Source organism: Schistocerca serialis, chromosome 8 (assembly GCF_023864345.2).
Source record: "Schistocerca serialis cubense isolate TAMUIC-IGC-003099 chromosome 8, iqSchSeri2.2, whole genome shotgun sequence".
In the NCBI taxonomy this organism is placed as follows: Eukaryota; Metazoa; Arthropoda; class Insecta; order Orthoptera; family Acrididae; genus Schistocerca; species Schistocerca serialis.
In genome coordinates this window covers 125,271,474-125,285,934 of record NC_064645.1, presented here as the reverse complement: position 1 = coordinate 125,285,934, position 14,461 = coordinate 125,271,474, and the positions used below count along the sequence as shown (strand labels likewise).

Below are 14,461 nucleotides of genomic sequence, written 5' to 3'. Positions count from 1 at the left end.
TATGATCTTATAGGCTCAGTCGTGGGAAAGAAAGGTGACATACTCCAGTTCACTGGCAGGATACTAGGAAAATGCCGTCAGTTTTCACAGGAGACTGCTTACACAACACTTGTGCATCCCACCTTGGAACATTGCTGAAATATGTGGGACCCATACGTAATAGGACTAACTGGGGATATTGAATGTATGCAAAGAAGCGTAGCACAAATGGTCACATGTTTGTCTGATTATATATATGGCAGATTCTTGAAGATCTATTCAATCCCACAGTAGACTAGTTACAAAAATTCAAGAACCAATACTAAGAGAAGGATCTAGAGATATTATTCGTTCCCTGATATACTGCTTCTGTAAGGGCCATGAAGACAAAATATAGACTAATTACAGCACACAGAGAGGCTTTCACGAAGTCATGTTTTGCACGCTTTACACATGACTGGAATAGGTAGAAATCCTGAGATGTGGTATCATGCTAAGTAATCTCTGCCATAAACTTCACAGTAGTTGACAGAGTAGCATGTAGATATATCCTGCTAATGGCAAAAGTGTTAGTTACATCAGATATCCCAAAAGTCAATTGAACGTTTTATTTAATTTCTGTGCTTTCTAACTGATGTAAAATATAAAATCAGCACTTCCAAATCTGATCAAATATTTCCAGCCTACTTTGAGTCATAAGAATGACTTAAACAGTGTTGAACAATCAGTGGCATTACACTGATGAAATGCCAACAGCCATCTCCAGTGCTTAATAATTAAGAGAATGTTGGATGCTCAGATCTGAGTGCTTTTTATAAGCATTTTACCTTAAATGGTATGTTGCGAAAAGGGCATGGAAAGACATGATAGTGTGTCCAAAACTATGCATTATATTTTTATTTGTATACACCACCTCACAGGAAAACATTACTGCAACAGGTCAAAAAAGTATCACCTTTTTTTCTTTACAGAAACAAACATGGTCAGAAAAATAAATGAAACATTTGAGATAGGTAATCGATATGGTACATCTGTTGATATGTAACTGAGCTTGTTAGCACTAAACTGGAAAGAGGAGATGGATAGAGAAGATCCTGCCCCCCATAAAAAGCCTAGGAGATTGGTTGGTGCCTAGGTGACTTATCACTCAAATTAAGGTCTCATCATATCATTTTTGTTCATCCCTGCAGATTCCACAGAATAATCTATTAGCGTTCTCTGCGAGAAATTGCTGGCAATTTTTAATGCAGTTAGTTGGAGAGCCTTGTAATAAATGCAAGAATAGTAATAGTGTAAGGAAAAGTCGTGGAATTTGATACAGATTGAGAAAGTTATATACAACAGGATTATAAACTTTCTTAACAAACACAACCTCATGTTCGAAAATCAAAATGGATTCCTAAAAGGTAAATCAACTAGCACTGCAGCTGCTCAACTAATTGAAGAGGTGTTAGGGGGTATCGAAAGCAAGGAACATGTGGCAGGTGTATACCTAGACCTGGAAAAAGCCTTTGATTGTGTGAACGTTGACATCCTATTAGACAAGCTATGGAACATGGACATTAGAGGCGCTACTTATGACCTAATACAGTGTTATATGAGCAATAGAAAACAGTTTGTTCTACTTAAAACGGAAAGTGGTGTCTACAAATCAGAGATCACTCGCATAAAATATGGCGTGCCCCAGGGCTCGGTGTTGGGCCCCCTTCTGTTCTTGATCTATATAAATGATATTAAATACTGTACTATAAATTCCAAAATTGTTCTGTATGCCGATGACACGTCCATTGTATGTAAAAAGGAATCATGTAATGAACTAGATGCCGAGTGTAATAATGTGACAGAAGAAATAGTTCAGTTTTTTAATGAAAGCCGCTTAAATGTAAGCACCAGTAAAACATGTTTGATGGAGTTTCACAGAAGTAGTTTGAATAATGAAATTAAATTATACATGGGCAACGAATTGGTAAAGAAAGAGTCTAGTGTAAAATTCTTTGGCTTAACAATCCAAAGCAACCTGAAATGGGACACACATATTGACTTCCTAGTAACTAAGTTGTCAAAAAATATATTTTCAATCAGTACCATGAGCAAGTTCTGTAGAGACACCGTAGTCCTGAAGACTGCATACCACGCTCTTTTCTCCTCTCACTTGAACTATGGTATTGAAATTTGGGGGGCACCAACCAAAGATAATCTAGATAAGCTACTCATTCTTCAAAAAAGGGGTGTGAGAATAATCTGTGGAGCAAAAATAGGGAATCTTGTCGCAACTTGTTTCCAAAAACAGAGGTGTTAACTGTTATAAACACATACATTCTAAAAGCCACATTGCTTGTGAAAAGACTGCACCCAAACACCTATTCAGATTTCCACCAGTACAATACTAGAAATAAAGGAAGATTTTACATTGGCAGCCACAGAACAGCACTTTACGAAAAGGGGCCTCAGTACGCAAGTATAAAATTAGCTAATGCACTGCCTAGTGCAGTCATGGCTCTTCCTACAATTAAACTGAAACATCAGCTTAAGAAATTTTTTGTAAAACACCCTTTCTACACATTAGAAGAGTACCATACTTATATGAAGAACGACAAATGCTTTGTGAAATTATGTGAATAGAAATCAGTTAACATCTTATTGCAATTTTGCTGTAAATTAATGACGTATTCAGAACAATGTGTCTTGTGTATTGTACAAATAACTTTAATCATTACTGTTTCTTTGTACATGTGCAGTGTACCATTCGATGTTGAATAAAGTTATTATTATTATTATTATTAACATGAACTATCTCATCTCTTTTCTGAGGTTATTCTTCTGTTCCTCAGGACGGAAGGGAAAGGGTTGATACTTGCGCTGGTGCAAATGATTAGACTGCAACATACACACAAAGATCTCAAGCTCCAGGCGGACGAAGGATACACAGCAAAAGCCCACATTTGCTCAAACGTTCAAAAAGTTGTGTACGAAACATAACTGCTCAGGGCCACTACAGTGTTGCTGAAAGGCATCACGTAACTTTAAAACATGAGTACCACCTCATAATAGGCTTCAAAAATGAGAATTAGGGGAAGGTAATCACGTAATGAAGGGGCGAAAATACTCCGCCAGTTCTTGGCGGACGTAACGTTAAGAAGTGGAGAAGCACTACAATGTTGCGCAACCAAACGGAACGCGAGGCCAAGTCGATCGTCAAACAAAACAGCGGGCCCAATATCAGCGCTCTGTGGTAGCGGGGCTTTGCTCGCGCTTCTTCTGCAAAAATAGAAGCTAAAACGGTGCCTGAAACTCTGAACAATGGGTAGTTGAGATTGATTTTTGTCGCGAGACTGTTAAAAATAAAGCAGCCCGGGAGAGGGGCAATGTAACTGCCCGCCGCTTCAACCTATGGCCCGAGGGTCCACACAACTCTTCTCTCTGTTGCTGCAACGTCTTGCCTCCTTTCTAATATCTCTCGCAGTCTTGAGAACGGGTCGTATATTTGTTTCTGATACAGATACTTTAAAATCGGACTCGATTTCTAAGGCGTTGTTAATAATCACTTAAAAATGCGGTGTTTATAGACCGTAATGGCAAAGGAAAATATCTACGGTATGGCATACCAAAAATAATTGCAACCCCGTTAAAATACGAAAATCAGATCTAACCTGATTAATATACAGATGAATGGAAATGAAAAGCGAAACTCTTGTTACGAGACGATTAGTTTGGCTTTGGGAAAGGAAAAGGTACCGAAGAGCCATTTCTAATAACGGAAGCAAGATTTAAGAAGCAGAAGTAAAGTTGCGAGGACGGGGCGTGAGTCGTGCTTGGGTAGCTCAGGCGGTAGAGCACTTGCCCGCGAAAGGCAAAGGTCCCGAGTTCGAGTCTCGGTCCGGCACACAGTTTTAATCTGGCAGGAAGTTTCATATCAGCGCACACTCCGCTGCAGAGTGCAAATCTCATTCAAGATTTAAGAAAAACCGAGACACTTTCGTAGCATTTGTCGACAAAGAAAAACCGCTAGACAATATAAAAGGTGTTAGAAATTCTGAAGAAGACAGGACGAAGCTAAGGGGAAGCACGGGTGAAAACCAGGAGGGCAAATTAGGAATGAAAAACCAAGAGCGAAATGTTCGGATTAGAAAGGGTGTAAGACAGGAATCTTCCAACACCCATTGTCACTCTGTAGATCGAAGAAGCAACAGCAGGTATGAAAGAAAGGGTCAGGAGTGGGATTAAAATTCAGGATGAAAAGATATCAATGATAAGGTTTTCTAATGATACTGACATCCTCGAAAAAATGTGAGATACAATTGCATGCGCTGTTGAACGGAGTGAACGGTCTAATGAGCACCCAAGAAAGATGGAAGTAGCGAGGAGTAGCAGAAACAAAATTAGACAATATACCATCAAAACAGGGAACAACGAAGTGTAGGAATTTCGTTACTTCGGAAGCCAAACAACACATGACGGACGAAGCAACGAAGACATAAAATGCGGTCTAGCACACGCAGAGAGGACATTCCTCGCCAAAAGAAATCGACTGCCTCTCAGTATATTTACTCCTTAATGAAATTTGTCCCAAATAATATATCTCTTTTTCCAACAAACAGCTCAGTTCATACATACAATACCAGGAACAAAAGTGATCTGCACAAGGACTTCAAAGCACTTACTTTAGTTCAAAAAGGGGTCCACTACTCAGGAACACTCATCTTCAATAATTTGACAGCAAACATAAAAAATTTAGTTACAAATAAAGATCAGTTTAAAAGGAGCCTGAAAGACTTACTAGTGGCCAACTCCTTCTACTCAATTGACGATTTTTTAATAGAAACAAATGATTATTGTATATACTCATACTATTAGTATTGTTATTTAAGCTTAAAAAAAATTGACATGTTCCACATCCACGAGGATCTCCTCAGCACGGATCTATGGAACGAAAAACTAATCTAATCTAACTACAGTCCGATTAAAATTACTTGATAGTTCACAATCCACGCGTTAGAGCTGGTTTCCTCCAAATAGAGCGCTCAACGTCACGCTTGAACCGTTCGCCGTTGCCAAACTGCCACAAACCCCCCCCCCCCCGACACACACACACACACACACACACACACACACACACACACACACACACACACACAAACGACGCCTGTGTAACACATACGCTTCATACAGAGCACTAGCCGAACACTACGTATCATTCGGCACAAGACGTGATTTAGCGTTACATATAAGTTATTATATTCTTATATTCACAGAGATCGGAAGGCCGCACTTCATGGTTGCGACCGGGCCACAGAGTCATATGCAGCTATCTACCGATGTGAATTAGCGTAACGTAGTGGTTAGCGGATACACCTGATGAGTGAAAAGGTCGTACGATTGAATCTCGTCAAATGCAGCGATTTTTTATTTCTAAATCTAATAAAAAATAGCTTTGATAATTAAAAGTTAAAGCAATAACAGCATCCGGTCGCAGTTTGACCTAGGTTTCGGCCACTTGTAAGAGTGCCTTCATCAGAAATAAAACATTTAAAGAGGCCTATAACATAAGTACAAAGTTTTAGGGAACATTTTTTATAAGTGTAAGTATTGACTAGCAGTATAAAAAGAAAAGATATAGTACTTACATGTCACGTATAAAACAAACATCAAGCGATAAAGCTTAGTCACAATATTTTTTAAAACAGAAAACATAGAATGGAAGACACTATGGGCTGCTCACATGTCTAGCAGCGGTAGCATCAGACTTCTATGTTTTCTATTTTAAAAATTTTGTGATGGCGAGGTACTCCCCGACCAGCAAGATCCCCACATCTGTCCCCGATAGATCATGTCTGGGAATAGCTCGGACGTCAACTGCGTCCCTGTACCAGTATCCAGGTCTAGTTACAATAGCTGTGTGCCATTTCGCCCGAGAGAGGGTACAACAGCGTTATGAACCCCTTCCCAATCATATCAGCTCAGGTATCCAGGCCAGAAGGGGTTACAACTTCATAGTGGTAAGTTCTTTGTAAATTTGACTCGATATTGTTAGCAATTAAATAGCATCATATAGCCTCTTAACCTGTGAAGTTTCATTTCGTTTCATCTTCCCATTCTCGGCGCGTTTTTTTTTTTTTTTTTTTTTTTTTTTTTTTTTTTTTTTTTGAATTGGGTGTAGGTTACATGATTGTGAAGTGCTGGAAAAAATACACTACTGGCCATTAAAATTGCTACACCAAGAAGAAATGCAGATGATAAACGCGTATTCATTGGACAAATATATTATACTAGAACTGACATGCGATTACATTTTCACGCAATTTGGGTGCATAGATCCTGAGAAATCAGTACCCAGAACAACCACCTCTGGCCGTAATAACGGCCTTGACACGCCTGGGCATTGAGTCAAACAGAGCTTGGATGTCGTGTACAGGTAAAGCTGCCCATGAAGCTTCAACACGATACCACAGTTCATCAAGAGTAGTGACTGGCGTATTGTGACGAGCCAGTTGCTCGGTCACCATTGACCAGACGTCTTCAATTGGTGAGAGATCTGGAGAATGTGCTGGCCAGGGCAGCAGTCGCACACATTCTGTATCCAGAGAGGCTCGTACAGGACCTGCAACATGCGGTCGTGCATTATCCTGCTGAAATGTAGGGTTTCGGAGGGATCGAATGAAGGGTAGAACCACGGGTCGTAACACATCTGAAATGTAACGTCCACTGTTCAAAGTGCCGTCAATGCGAACAAGGGGTGACAGAGACGTGTAACCAACGGCACCCCATACCATCACGCCGGGTGATACGTTAGTATGGCGATGACGAATACACGCTTCCAATGTGCGTTCACCGCGACGTCGCCAAACACGGATGCGACCATTATTATGCTGTAAACAGAACCTGGATCCATCCGAAAAAATGACTTTTTGCCATTCGTGCACCCAGGTTCGTCGTTGAGTACACCATCGCAGGAGCTCCTGTCTGTGATGCAGCGTCAAGGGTAACTGCAGCCACGGTCCTCGAGCTGATAGTCCATGCTGCTGCAAACGTCGTCGAACTGCTCCTGCAGATGGTTGCTCTCTTGCAAACTTCTCCATCTGTTGACTCAGGAATCGAGACGTGGCTGCACGATCCGTTACAGCCATGCGGATAAGATGCCTGTGATCTCGACTGCTAGTGATACGAGGCCGTTGGAATCCAGCACGGCGTTCCATATTACCCTCCTGAACCCACCGATTCCATGTTCTGCTAACAGTCATTGGATCTCGACCAACGCGAGCAGCAATGTCGCGATACGATAAACCGCAATCGCAATAGGCTACAATCCAACCTTTATCAAAGTCGGAAACGTGATGGTACGCATTTCTTCTCCTTACACGAGGCATCACAACAACGTTTCACCAGGCAACGCCGGTCAACTGCTGTTTGTGTATGAGAAATCGGTTGGAAACTTTCCTCATGTCAGCACGTTGTAGGTGTCGTCACCGGCGCCAACCTTGTGTGAATGCTCTGAAAATCTAATCATTTGCATATCACAGCATCTTCTTCCTGTCGGTTAAATTTCGCGACTGTAGCACGTCATCTTCGTGGTGTAGCAATTTTAATGGCCAGTAGTGTACATTTAATGAGGAAGAATAAAGAAGACTACGTTCTTCGAACATTTGACAGTGCGTACCGTTTTACGTCAATAAATCCACACTGCGAAACAAAATTAAAGGGTCGCTTTTTCGGAACCCCGTAACTGTCTACCACTGCGGCGTATAAGTTTGAAATTTGGCTAACACGTGCCTACAGCCTTCCTCTGTAATGCTGCAAAAGCGAGCGCCCTGCAACGTCATCTTAGGGCTCGACGGAGCTTCAAATTACAAGGTACTGACACACGCGAAAAAAGGCCAGGGGTCAGATTACCACACATTTAGAAGCCCAAAATGACAAAAAAAGGTTCAAATGGCTCTGAGCACTATGGGACTTAACTTCTGAGGTCATCAGTCCCCTAGAACGTAGAACTATATAAACCTAACTAACCCAAGGACAACACACACACCCATGCCCGAGGCAGGATTCGAACCTGCGACCGTAGCGGTCGGGTGGTTCCAGACCGTAGCGCCTAGAACCGCTCGGCCACCCCGGCCGGCCCCAAAATGACTGTTCACAGTCCGACGAGCAACAGGGAGACGGTCTTCACAGCCTTTGACGCTGCAAACACCCGCCGGACGATTCAACCCTTCTCTAAAGGCATCGTCGGCCTGCAATTCCACTGAACGAGATCGCATCCCGTTGTCGTGTAGCGCGACCGCAATTTTTGCTCTGTTGTACAGGGTGGAACCACTAGGGGCCACTCAAAATCATTCAACGAAATGTGAACGGGATCCGAAGCAGCAAAGGGTGTTTATGCTTTTTCAGCCCCCCGGTTTCGCGACCTCCTGTGGCTCGTGACACTGACACGTGTGTGAATAAACGGCGAAGACCTCCCCCAGTTTGGCATCACCCTCGGAGCCATCTGCACGGTCTTGCTGAGTACTTAAAATGTGTACCTGTACAGAGAGAGCCCGTCCTTTACTACTAGGCACCGGTGTGACAGGTAAGCCTTTAGACACCCCTCAGAGGGGCGCTACGCCGCTGTACTAGTGCCTGCTGGCCCATACAAAAAGGGTGTCGAAAGCGAAAGGGCTGCCCATCATGTCGCCGCTACAGATCAATGATTCGCTCTCTCTGTATAGGAATGTGTTTAGGCAGTAATTCCCCTGGGGATAATTACCCCCTGAGGGGTAAAATGAAATTTTCTGAGGGGTAAAAACTAAACGATTCCATTCTGTTTCAGTAACGAAATAAATTATTCTCAGAAGACTCCAGATACACACTGTAAAAATGGAATCGTAAATGTCGGACGAAACATCAGAGGAAATAACACCAGAGAAAATACGTCTGATGACTCTTAGGAGGCACACCCAGTATAATATACAGGGTGTTACAAAAAGGTACGGCCAAACTTTCAGGAAACATTCCTCACACACAAAGAAAGAAAATGTGGTATGTGGACATGTGTCAGGAAACGCTTACTTTCCATGTTAGAGCTCATTTTATTACTTCTCTTCAAATCACATTAATCATGGAATGTAAACACACAGCAACAGAACGTACCAGCGTGACTTCAAACACATTGTTACAGGAAATGTTCAAAATGTCCTCCGTTAGCGAGGATACATGCATCCACCCTCCGTCGCATGGAATCCCTGATGCGCTGACGCAGCCCTGGAGAATGGCGTATTGTATCACAGCCGTCCACAATACGAGCACGAAGAGTCTCTACATTTGGTACCGGGGTTGCGTAGACAAGAGCTTTCAAATGCCCCCATACATGAAAGTCAAGAGGGTTGAGGTCAGGATAGCGTGGAGGCCATGGAATTGGTCCGCCTCTACCAATCCATCGGTCACCGAATCTGTTGTTGAGAAGCGTACGAACACTTCGACTGAAATGAGAAGGAGCTCCATCGTGCATGAACCACATGTTGTGTCGTACTTGTAAAGGCACATGTTCTAGCAGCACAGGTAGAGTATCCCGTATGAAATCATGGCGGTGAGTCGAGGAAGTACAGTACATACTGACGAAACTAAAATGAGCTCTAACATGGAAATTAAGCGTTTCCGGACACATGTCCAATTAACATCTTTTCTTTATTTGTGTGTGAGGAATGTTTCCTGAAAGTTTGGCCGTACCTTTCTGTAACACCGTGTATATACCAACACTAGAACCTGGTCCTGCACCTACGCAGATAACACCGCTGTCGCTGCTCAAGGAGCGACGTTTGAAGAATTAGAATCCAAGCTAACATCTGCTCTCGAAGAACTTGCTGTCTGCTATGACAACTACCTGAAACCAAATCCGCATGAAGGAGGCAAAACAAAGCTGAACATCACCTGGAAAGGAAGCAATTCAAATCACTGCGTTCATTCCAAATACCTAGGATTGCAACTGGATTGTCCCTTTGCTTGCAAACAGCACTGTACAGACACCAGACAGAAGGTATGCACCAGGATCAATCACGCCCGCAAACCGACAAACTCCACACGGGGAGCACAGTCCAGCATCCTCTGCGCATCCGCTCTTGCTCTATGTTCCTCTGCTGCCGTTCCAATCTGGAGGAACTCTGCACATACTGATCATGTTGATCTGGCTCATCACGAGTCCCTACGATCAGCGCCAGATACAAGAAGACGGGTAACAACAGAGATTGGAAAAAAAAAAGCAATAAGTAACAGATCTAAGACATCTATTATTTGTAACACACGCTTCTCCACCACGATAGAAATCCAGAAAAGCTTCCTTCTTACAACAGCACCAATCCAAACTTCAGCAAAAGCCCGCCCAACTGAGCTGTGGAGAACAAAGTCCACGGGAGGATTGTGGATGCAAAAGAGAAGCTACAATCAGGCTGCCATCTCCAATACGGGACTTGGATGACGTCTACAGACTGAGAACAGCAGCGACAAGATGCGAAATAAATTTGAAGACGTGAGGTACGAATGATGGATTTCGTGAATGTGGGACAAGGCAGGGTTCGGAGCGAACCCTGTGACGTGTTTGCATGACAGTGTCGTTCTAACTGCTGAACATTGATCTCACAGAGCGTGAAATTCTCTCAAGCGTTAATATTAGGTTTTGCTTTTAGGATTATATAAATAAACCCATGATTCTTTAAAGAATCGAACTCCCATGTATAAAAGAGCTTCAAAAGTCTGGTTACTTTACAAATGCATGTAAGAGAAAGTTTGGAAAAGGCATGAAATTATACTTTAAGTTTGTTAGAAGTCATAAGTCGTTCTGATTATGAAACACTGGATGAATATAGTGTGGGTAATCTGCGCAACAGTTTGAACAAAAGCTAGTTTCTCACTATTCTCAATGTTTATGACGTCATATATCCTGACCTATGTGTCGTACAATTGTATGGTTTTGCATGTACATTCAGTGCTGTATGTGGATACTGTCCGCAAAGTGTGTCACGTATATAGTTAGTAGTAAAGACGTAATAAATTAAAAAGTTATGCCTGATGTTGAAGATTTACTGCGCGCCATTTTAAGCAGAAGCTAGTTTTTCATCCAGCTAATTGTATATGATGTCAAAAAATGGCTCTGAGCACTATGGGACTTAACTGCTGAGATCATCAGTCCTCTAGAACTTAGAACTACTTAAACCTAACTAACCTAAGGACATCACACACATCCATGACCGAGGCAGGATTCGAACCTGCGACCGCAGCGATCGCGCGGTTCCAGATTGCAGCGCCTAGAACCACTCGGCCACCCCGGCCGGTGTATATGATGTCATATGTCCTGAACTATGTGTCGTATAATGATATAATTTTGCAGGTACATCAGTGGTACAAGTGAATACTGTCTGCAAAATGTATTGCGAATACAGTTAGTAATAAAGAAGTTATAAATTAATACGTCGTGTATGATGACTGAAGTTTGACTGCATGAACAGCGAAAATGTAGTAAGAGAGATTTTTTTTCCTTTCGTCGGTTTGTTGTGGTGTCAGCGAGGAAAATTTCGTCAAGGTTTGGATTTATAAGTAAAATTTGTTGGAAGTTGGTGCTCTCATTCCCAGCTACTGAAAGAATAAACTCAGAATATCTGCCCACCGCCAGTTACGCTCTCTCAAGCCAAACACATTATCTCCAACTGTATTTCCTGTCTTATTTTGTTAAACTTTTAACATAAGAGTATACATCTTAGTGAGTAGATTATCTTCGGTCAATAATCAAGCGAAATATTGAAAATCAATTTTTGTTGCCCCTGGAAGCCGTTAGATAAGTAACCTACAACCATTTCCAGGCTAGTCGCTTGCTGTATTATGTTTTGGTGTTTTTGGACTCGTATAAATAAATAAATACATAAGTAAATAAATAAAGCCTTGTAACGTGAACTGTATGTTTGTAGGGATCTAGCACTAGCAGTATATACGACTGCTTATTGCTGGGTAAGCGACTTTAAACAAGCACTTGCGAGCGCCCCAGACGCGCCTCTGAAGTCTATTCTGAAAGTTTTCCTGGTATCGTTAAAGTAGATCGTCAAATCACGAGTCAGCTGATGTTTTGAAACGGTAGTCTTCTGATAGTGTACCTCGGTGGCTGAGTGGGTAAGTAGGAAGCCAGACCCCGAAATGAGAAGTTTCAATATTCAACGCTCATTAGCTCCTAAGGTGTTTTTCCCTTCATTTATTTCTCTTTTCCCCTCTTGCAGTGATTCGTACACGTGAAAAATCAACCGTGACCAGCCGTGCACGTTAAAGTGTAGCTCCCGCTGTAACTGGCCCGGTAAAAACTGTTTACACGGACACAGCGTGACTTCATGTCAAAACTTTCCACAATGCTTTTCACACAGTGGTATTCACACCAAGCGCCAACGGAACAGAGTGACGTCAGAGATTGTCTGAAGGAAAGTTCTGACGTTGACGGGATGGTGGTATCACCTGCTAGCACTGTAGTTAACCTATTCTCTTTGCGCTTGCGCATGTTAAAATGGTGGATCTTGTATCCTCTTGGTATTCACATTATTGCCTGCTCGTTTCCTTGACAAACTGAGAAGTTTGCATGAGAAAATTATATTTTTTCTACCAGTATTATCTCTTGAAAGAGGCGAAATTCATTCATATTTTAGAAAAGACATGCAAAGGAAGGTCTACACCACGTATTAATATGAGAAAAAAAATAAAGCATCTTTTAATGAATATTTTTCAACAGCACATTATTTGGCATTTAGGAAAGAAAAGACGCAAAAGATAAAGCGAAAAGGGCAAATGTGTACAACATTCGAAATATTATTGCTCTGTTTGCATATTTTCTAGAGCGAAGTTTCAAGTTGTATAATGTTTGCAGGACGCGCTTCCTGTCACTTCAGTTCTCAGAAGCGTGTACAATATGATGTTTGTCAAGAACATCAATAATTAATTTTGCTTTTGCCAATGATTAACGCAACTACTACCAGCGCTAGTTCGATAAAGCTGATACAACATTCCGACGTTTTGTAAGACGGAAACTCCCTCACAACCTCACTTTTAACGTCCGCTACTGAGCATTGCAACATTACATCATAATGGTGTTTCGTCCGGCTCGTACTTAAGTCAATTGAAAAGTTAGAGGAAGGAAAGGCTACCATCTCCAATAAGATCATACCTATTTTAAGTGAAAACATACACGTTTTTAAATGAATAATATCTATCGATATTAACAGACTAAAAGTAGGGTAAATTAGAAAGTCAGTGATGTTTGTTGCAAGATTCTGGAGAGAATTGTTTACGACATACCGTATATTGAAAAATTTCCACACCAACACCTGTTTATGACATTCAACTTGCGCAATTGCTAGGTACGATGTTGTTAAGTTTTCTCACATCCTTGAATGCATTGCGACTTGCTAGTCAGCGTGTGACAGTCCAAGCAGCAGAAATAGCATGTTTTACGCGCGTGACCCATGCATTCTCCATTGACATAGGTTCCATCCCTATCACATCTCTCTCTCTCTCTCTCTCTCTCTCTCTCTCTCTCTCTCTCTCTCTCTCTCTCCATCAAGAGCAGCATGGCAACGATTCTGAGAATCATGTTAACTTCTGCACACGTGCAATAAGACAGGATACTCCAGATGTATCATGTATCTTGTTTTGTGATGAACTCACATTTACCAATCATGGTCTGGTAAACTGTCGATTCAAAAATGGTTCAAATGGCTCTGAGCACTATGGGACTTAACATCTGTGGTCATCAATCCCCTAGAACTTAGAACTACTTAAACCTAACTAACCTAAGGACATCACACACATCCATGCCCGAGGCAGGATTCGAACCTGCGACCGTAGCGGTCACGCGGTTCGAGACTGAAGCGGCTAGAACCGCACGGCCACACCGGCCGGCTAAACCGTCGAAACATGCACTATTGGCCTGTTGGCATTTCCCGTTGGCTTCACTAGGTGGAACGTCATCACCCATGGAGTGTAAATGTGTGGCGTGGGATAGTGAACCGTCAGATCACAGGCCCGTTTTTTATAGACGGAACACTGAAAGCGCACAAGTATCACAGCCTCCCAACAGACCATTTTCCACGGATGCTACATGACGTTCCACTGCACACTGGGAGCAACCTTTGGTACCAGCATGATGGCTGTCCAGCCCACTCTGCACGAAGTACTACATCATGTCTTCACAAATTGTTTCCAAATCGTTGGGTTGGATGCTGAGGACCTATACCCTGGCCAGCCCCTTCCCCAGATTTGACATCTGCAGATTTTTTTTTCTGTGGGAAAGGCTGAAAGACACTGTCTACAAGGACATACCAACTATATCCAGTGATATGTAACGACATATTACCTGCAACCTGCTAGGGCATCTTTGCTGAAATGCTAGCATATGTGCAGCAGTCGTTCCATACCTGACTGGAAGCCTGTATTGCTGCTGCCGATGGCAATTTTAAACACAACATTTAATGGTCAAGTGTCTCGTTAC

General features: G+C 42.3%; 1 protein-coding gene across 1 annotated transcript in view; it reads right to left on the bottom strand.

The window, feature by feature from the left end:
* LOC126416049 (WW domain-binding protein 4) overlaps positions 1-14,461 on the bottom strand; it is a 129,432-nt gene that overhangs the window by 48,489 nt on the left and 66,482 nt on the right. The gene's annotated exons all lie outside the window — the stretch shown is intronic.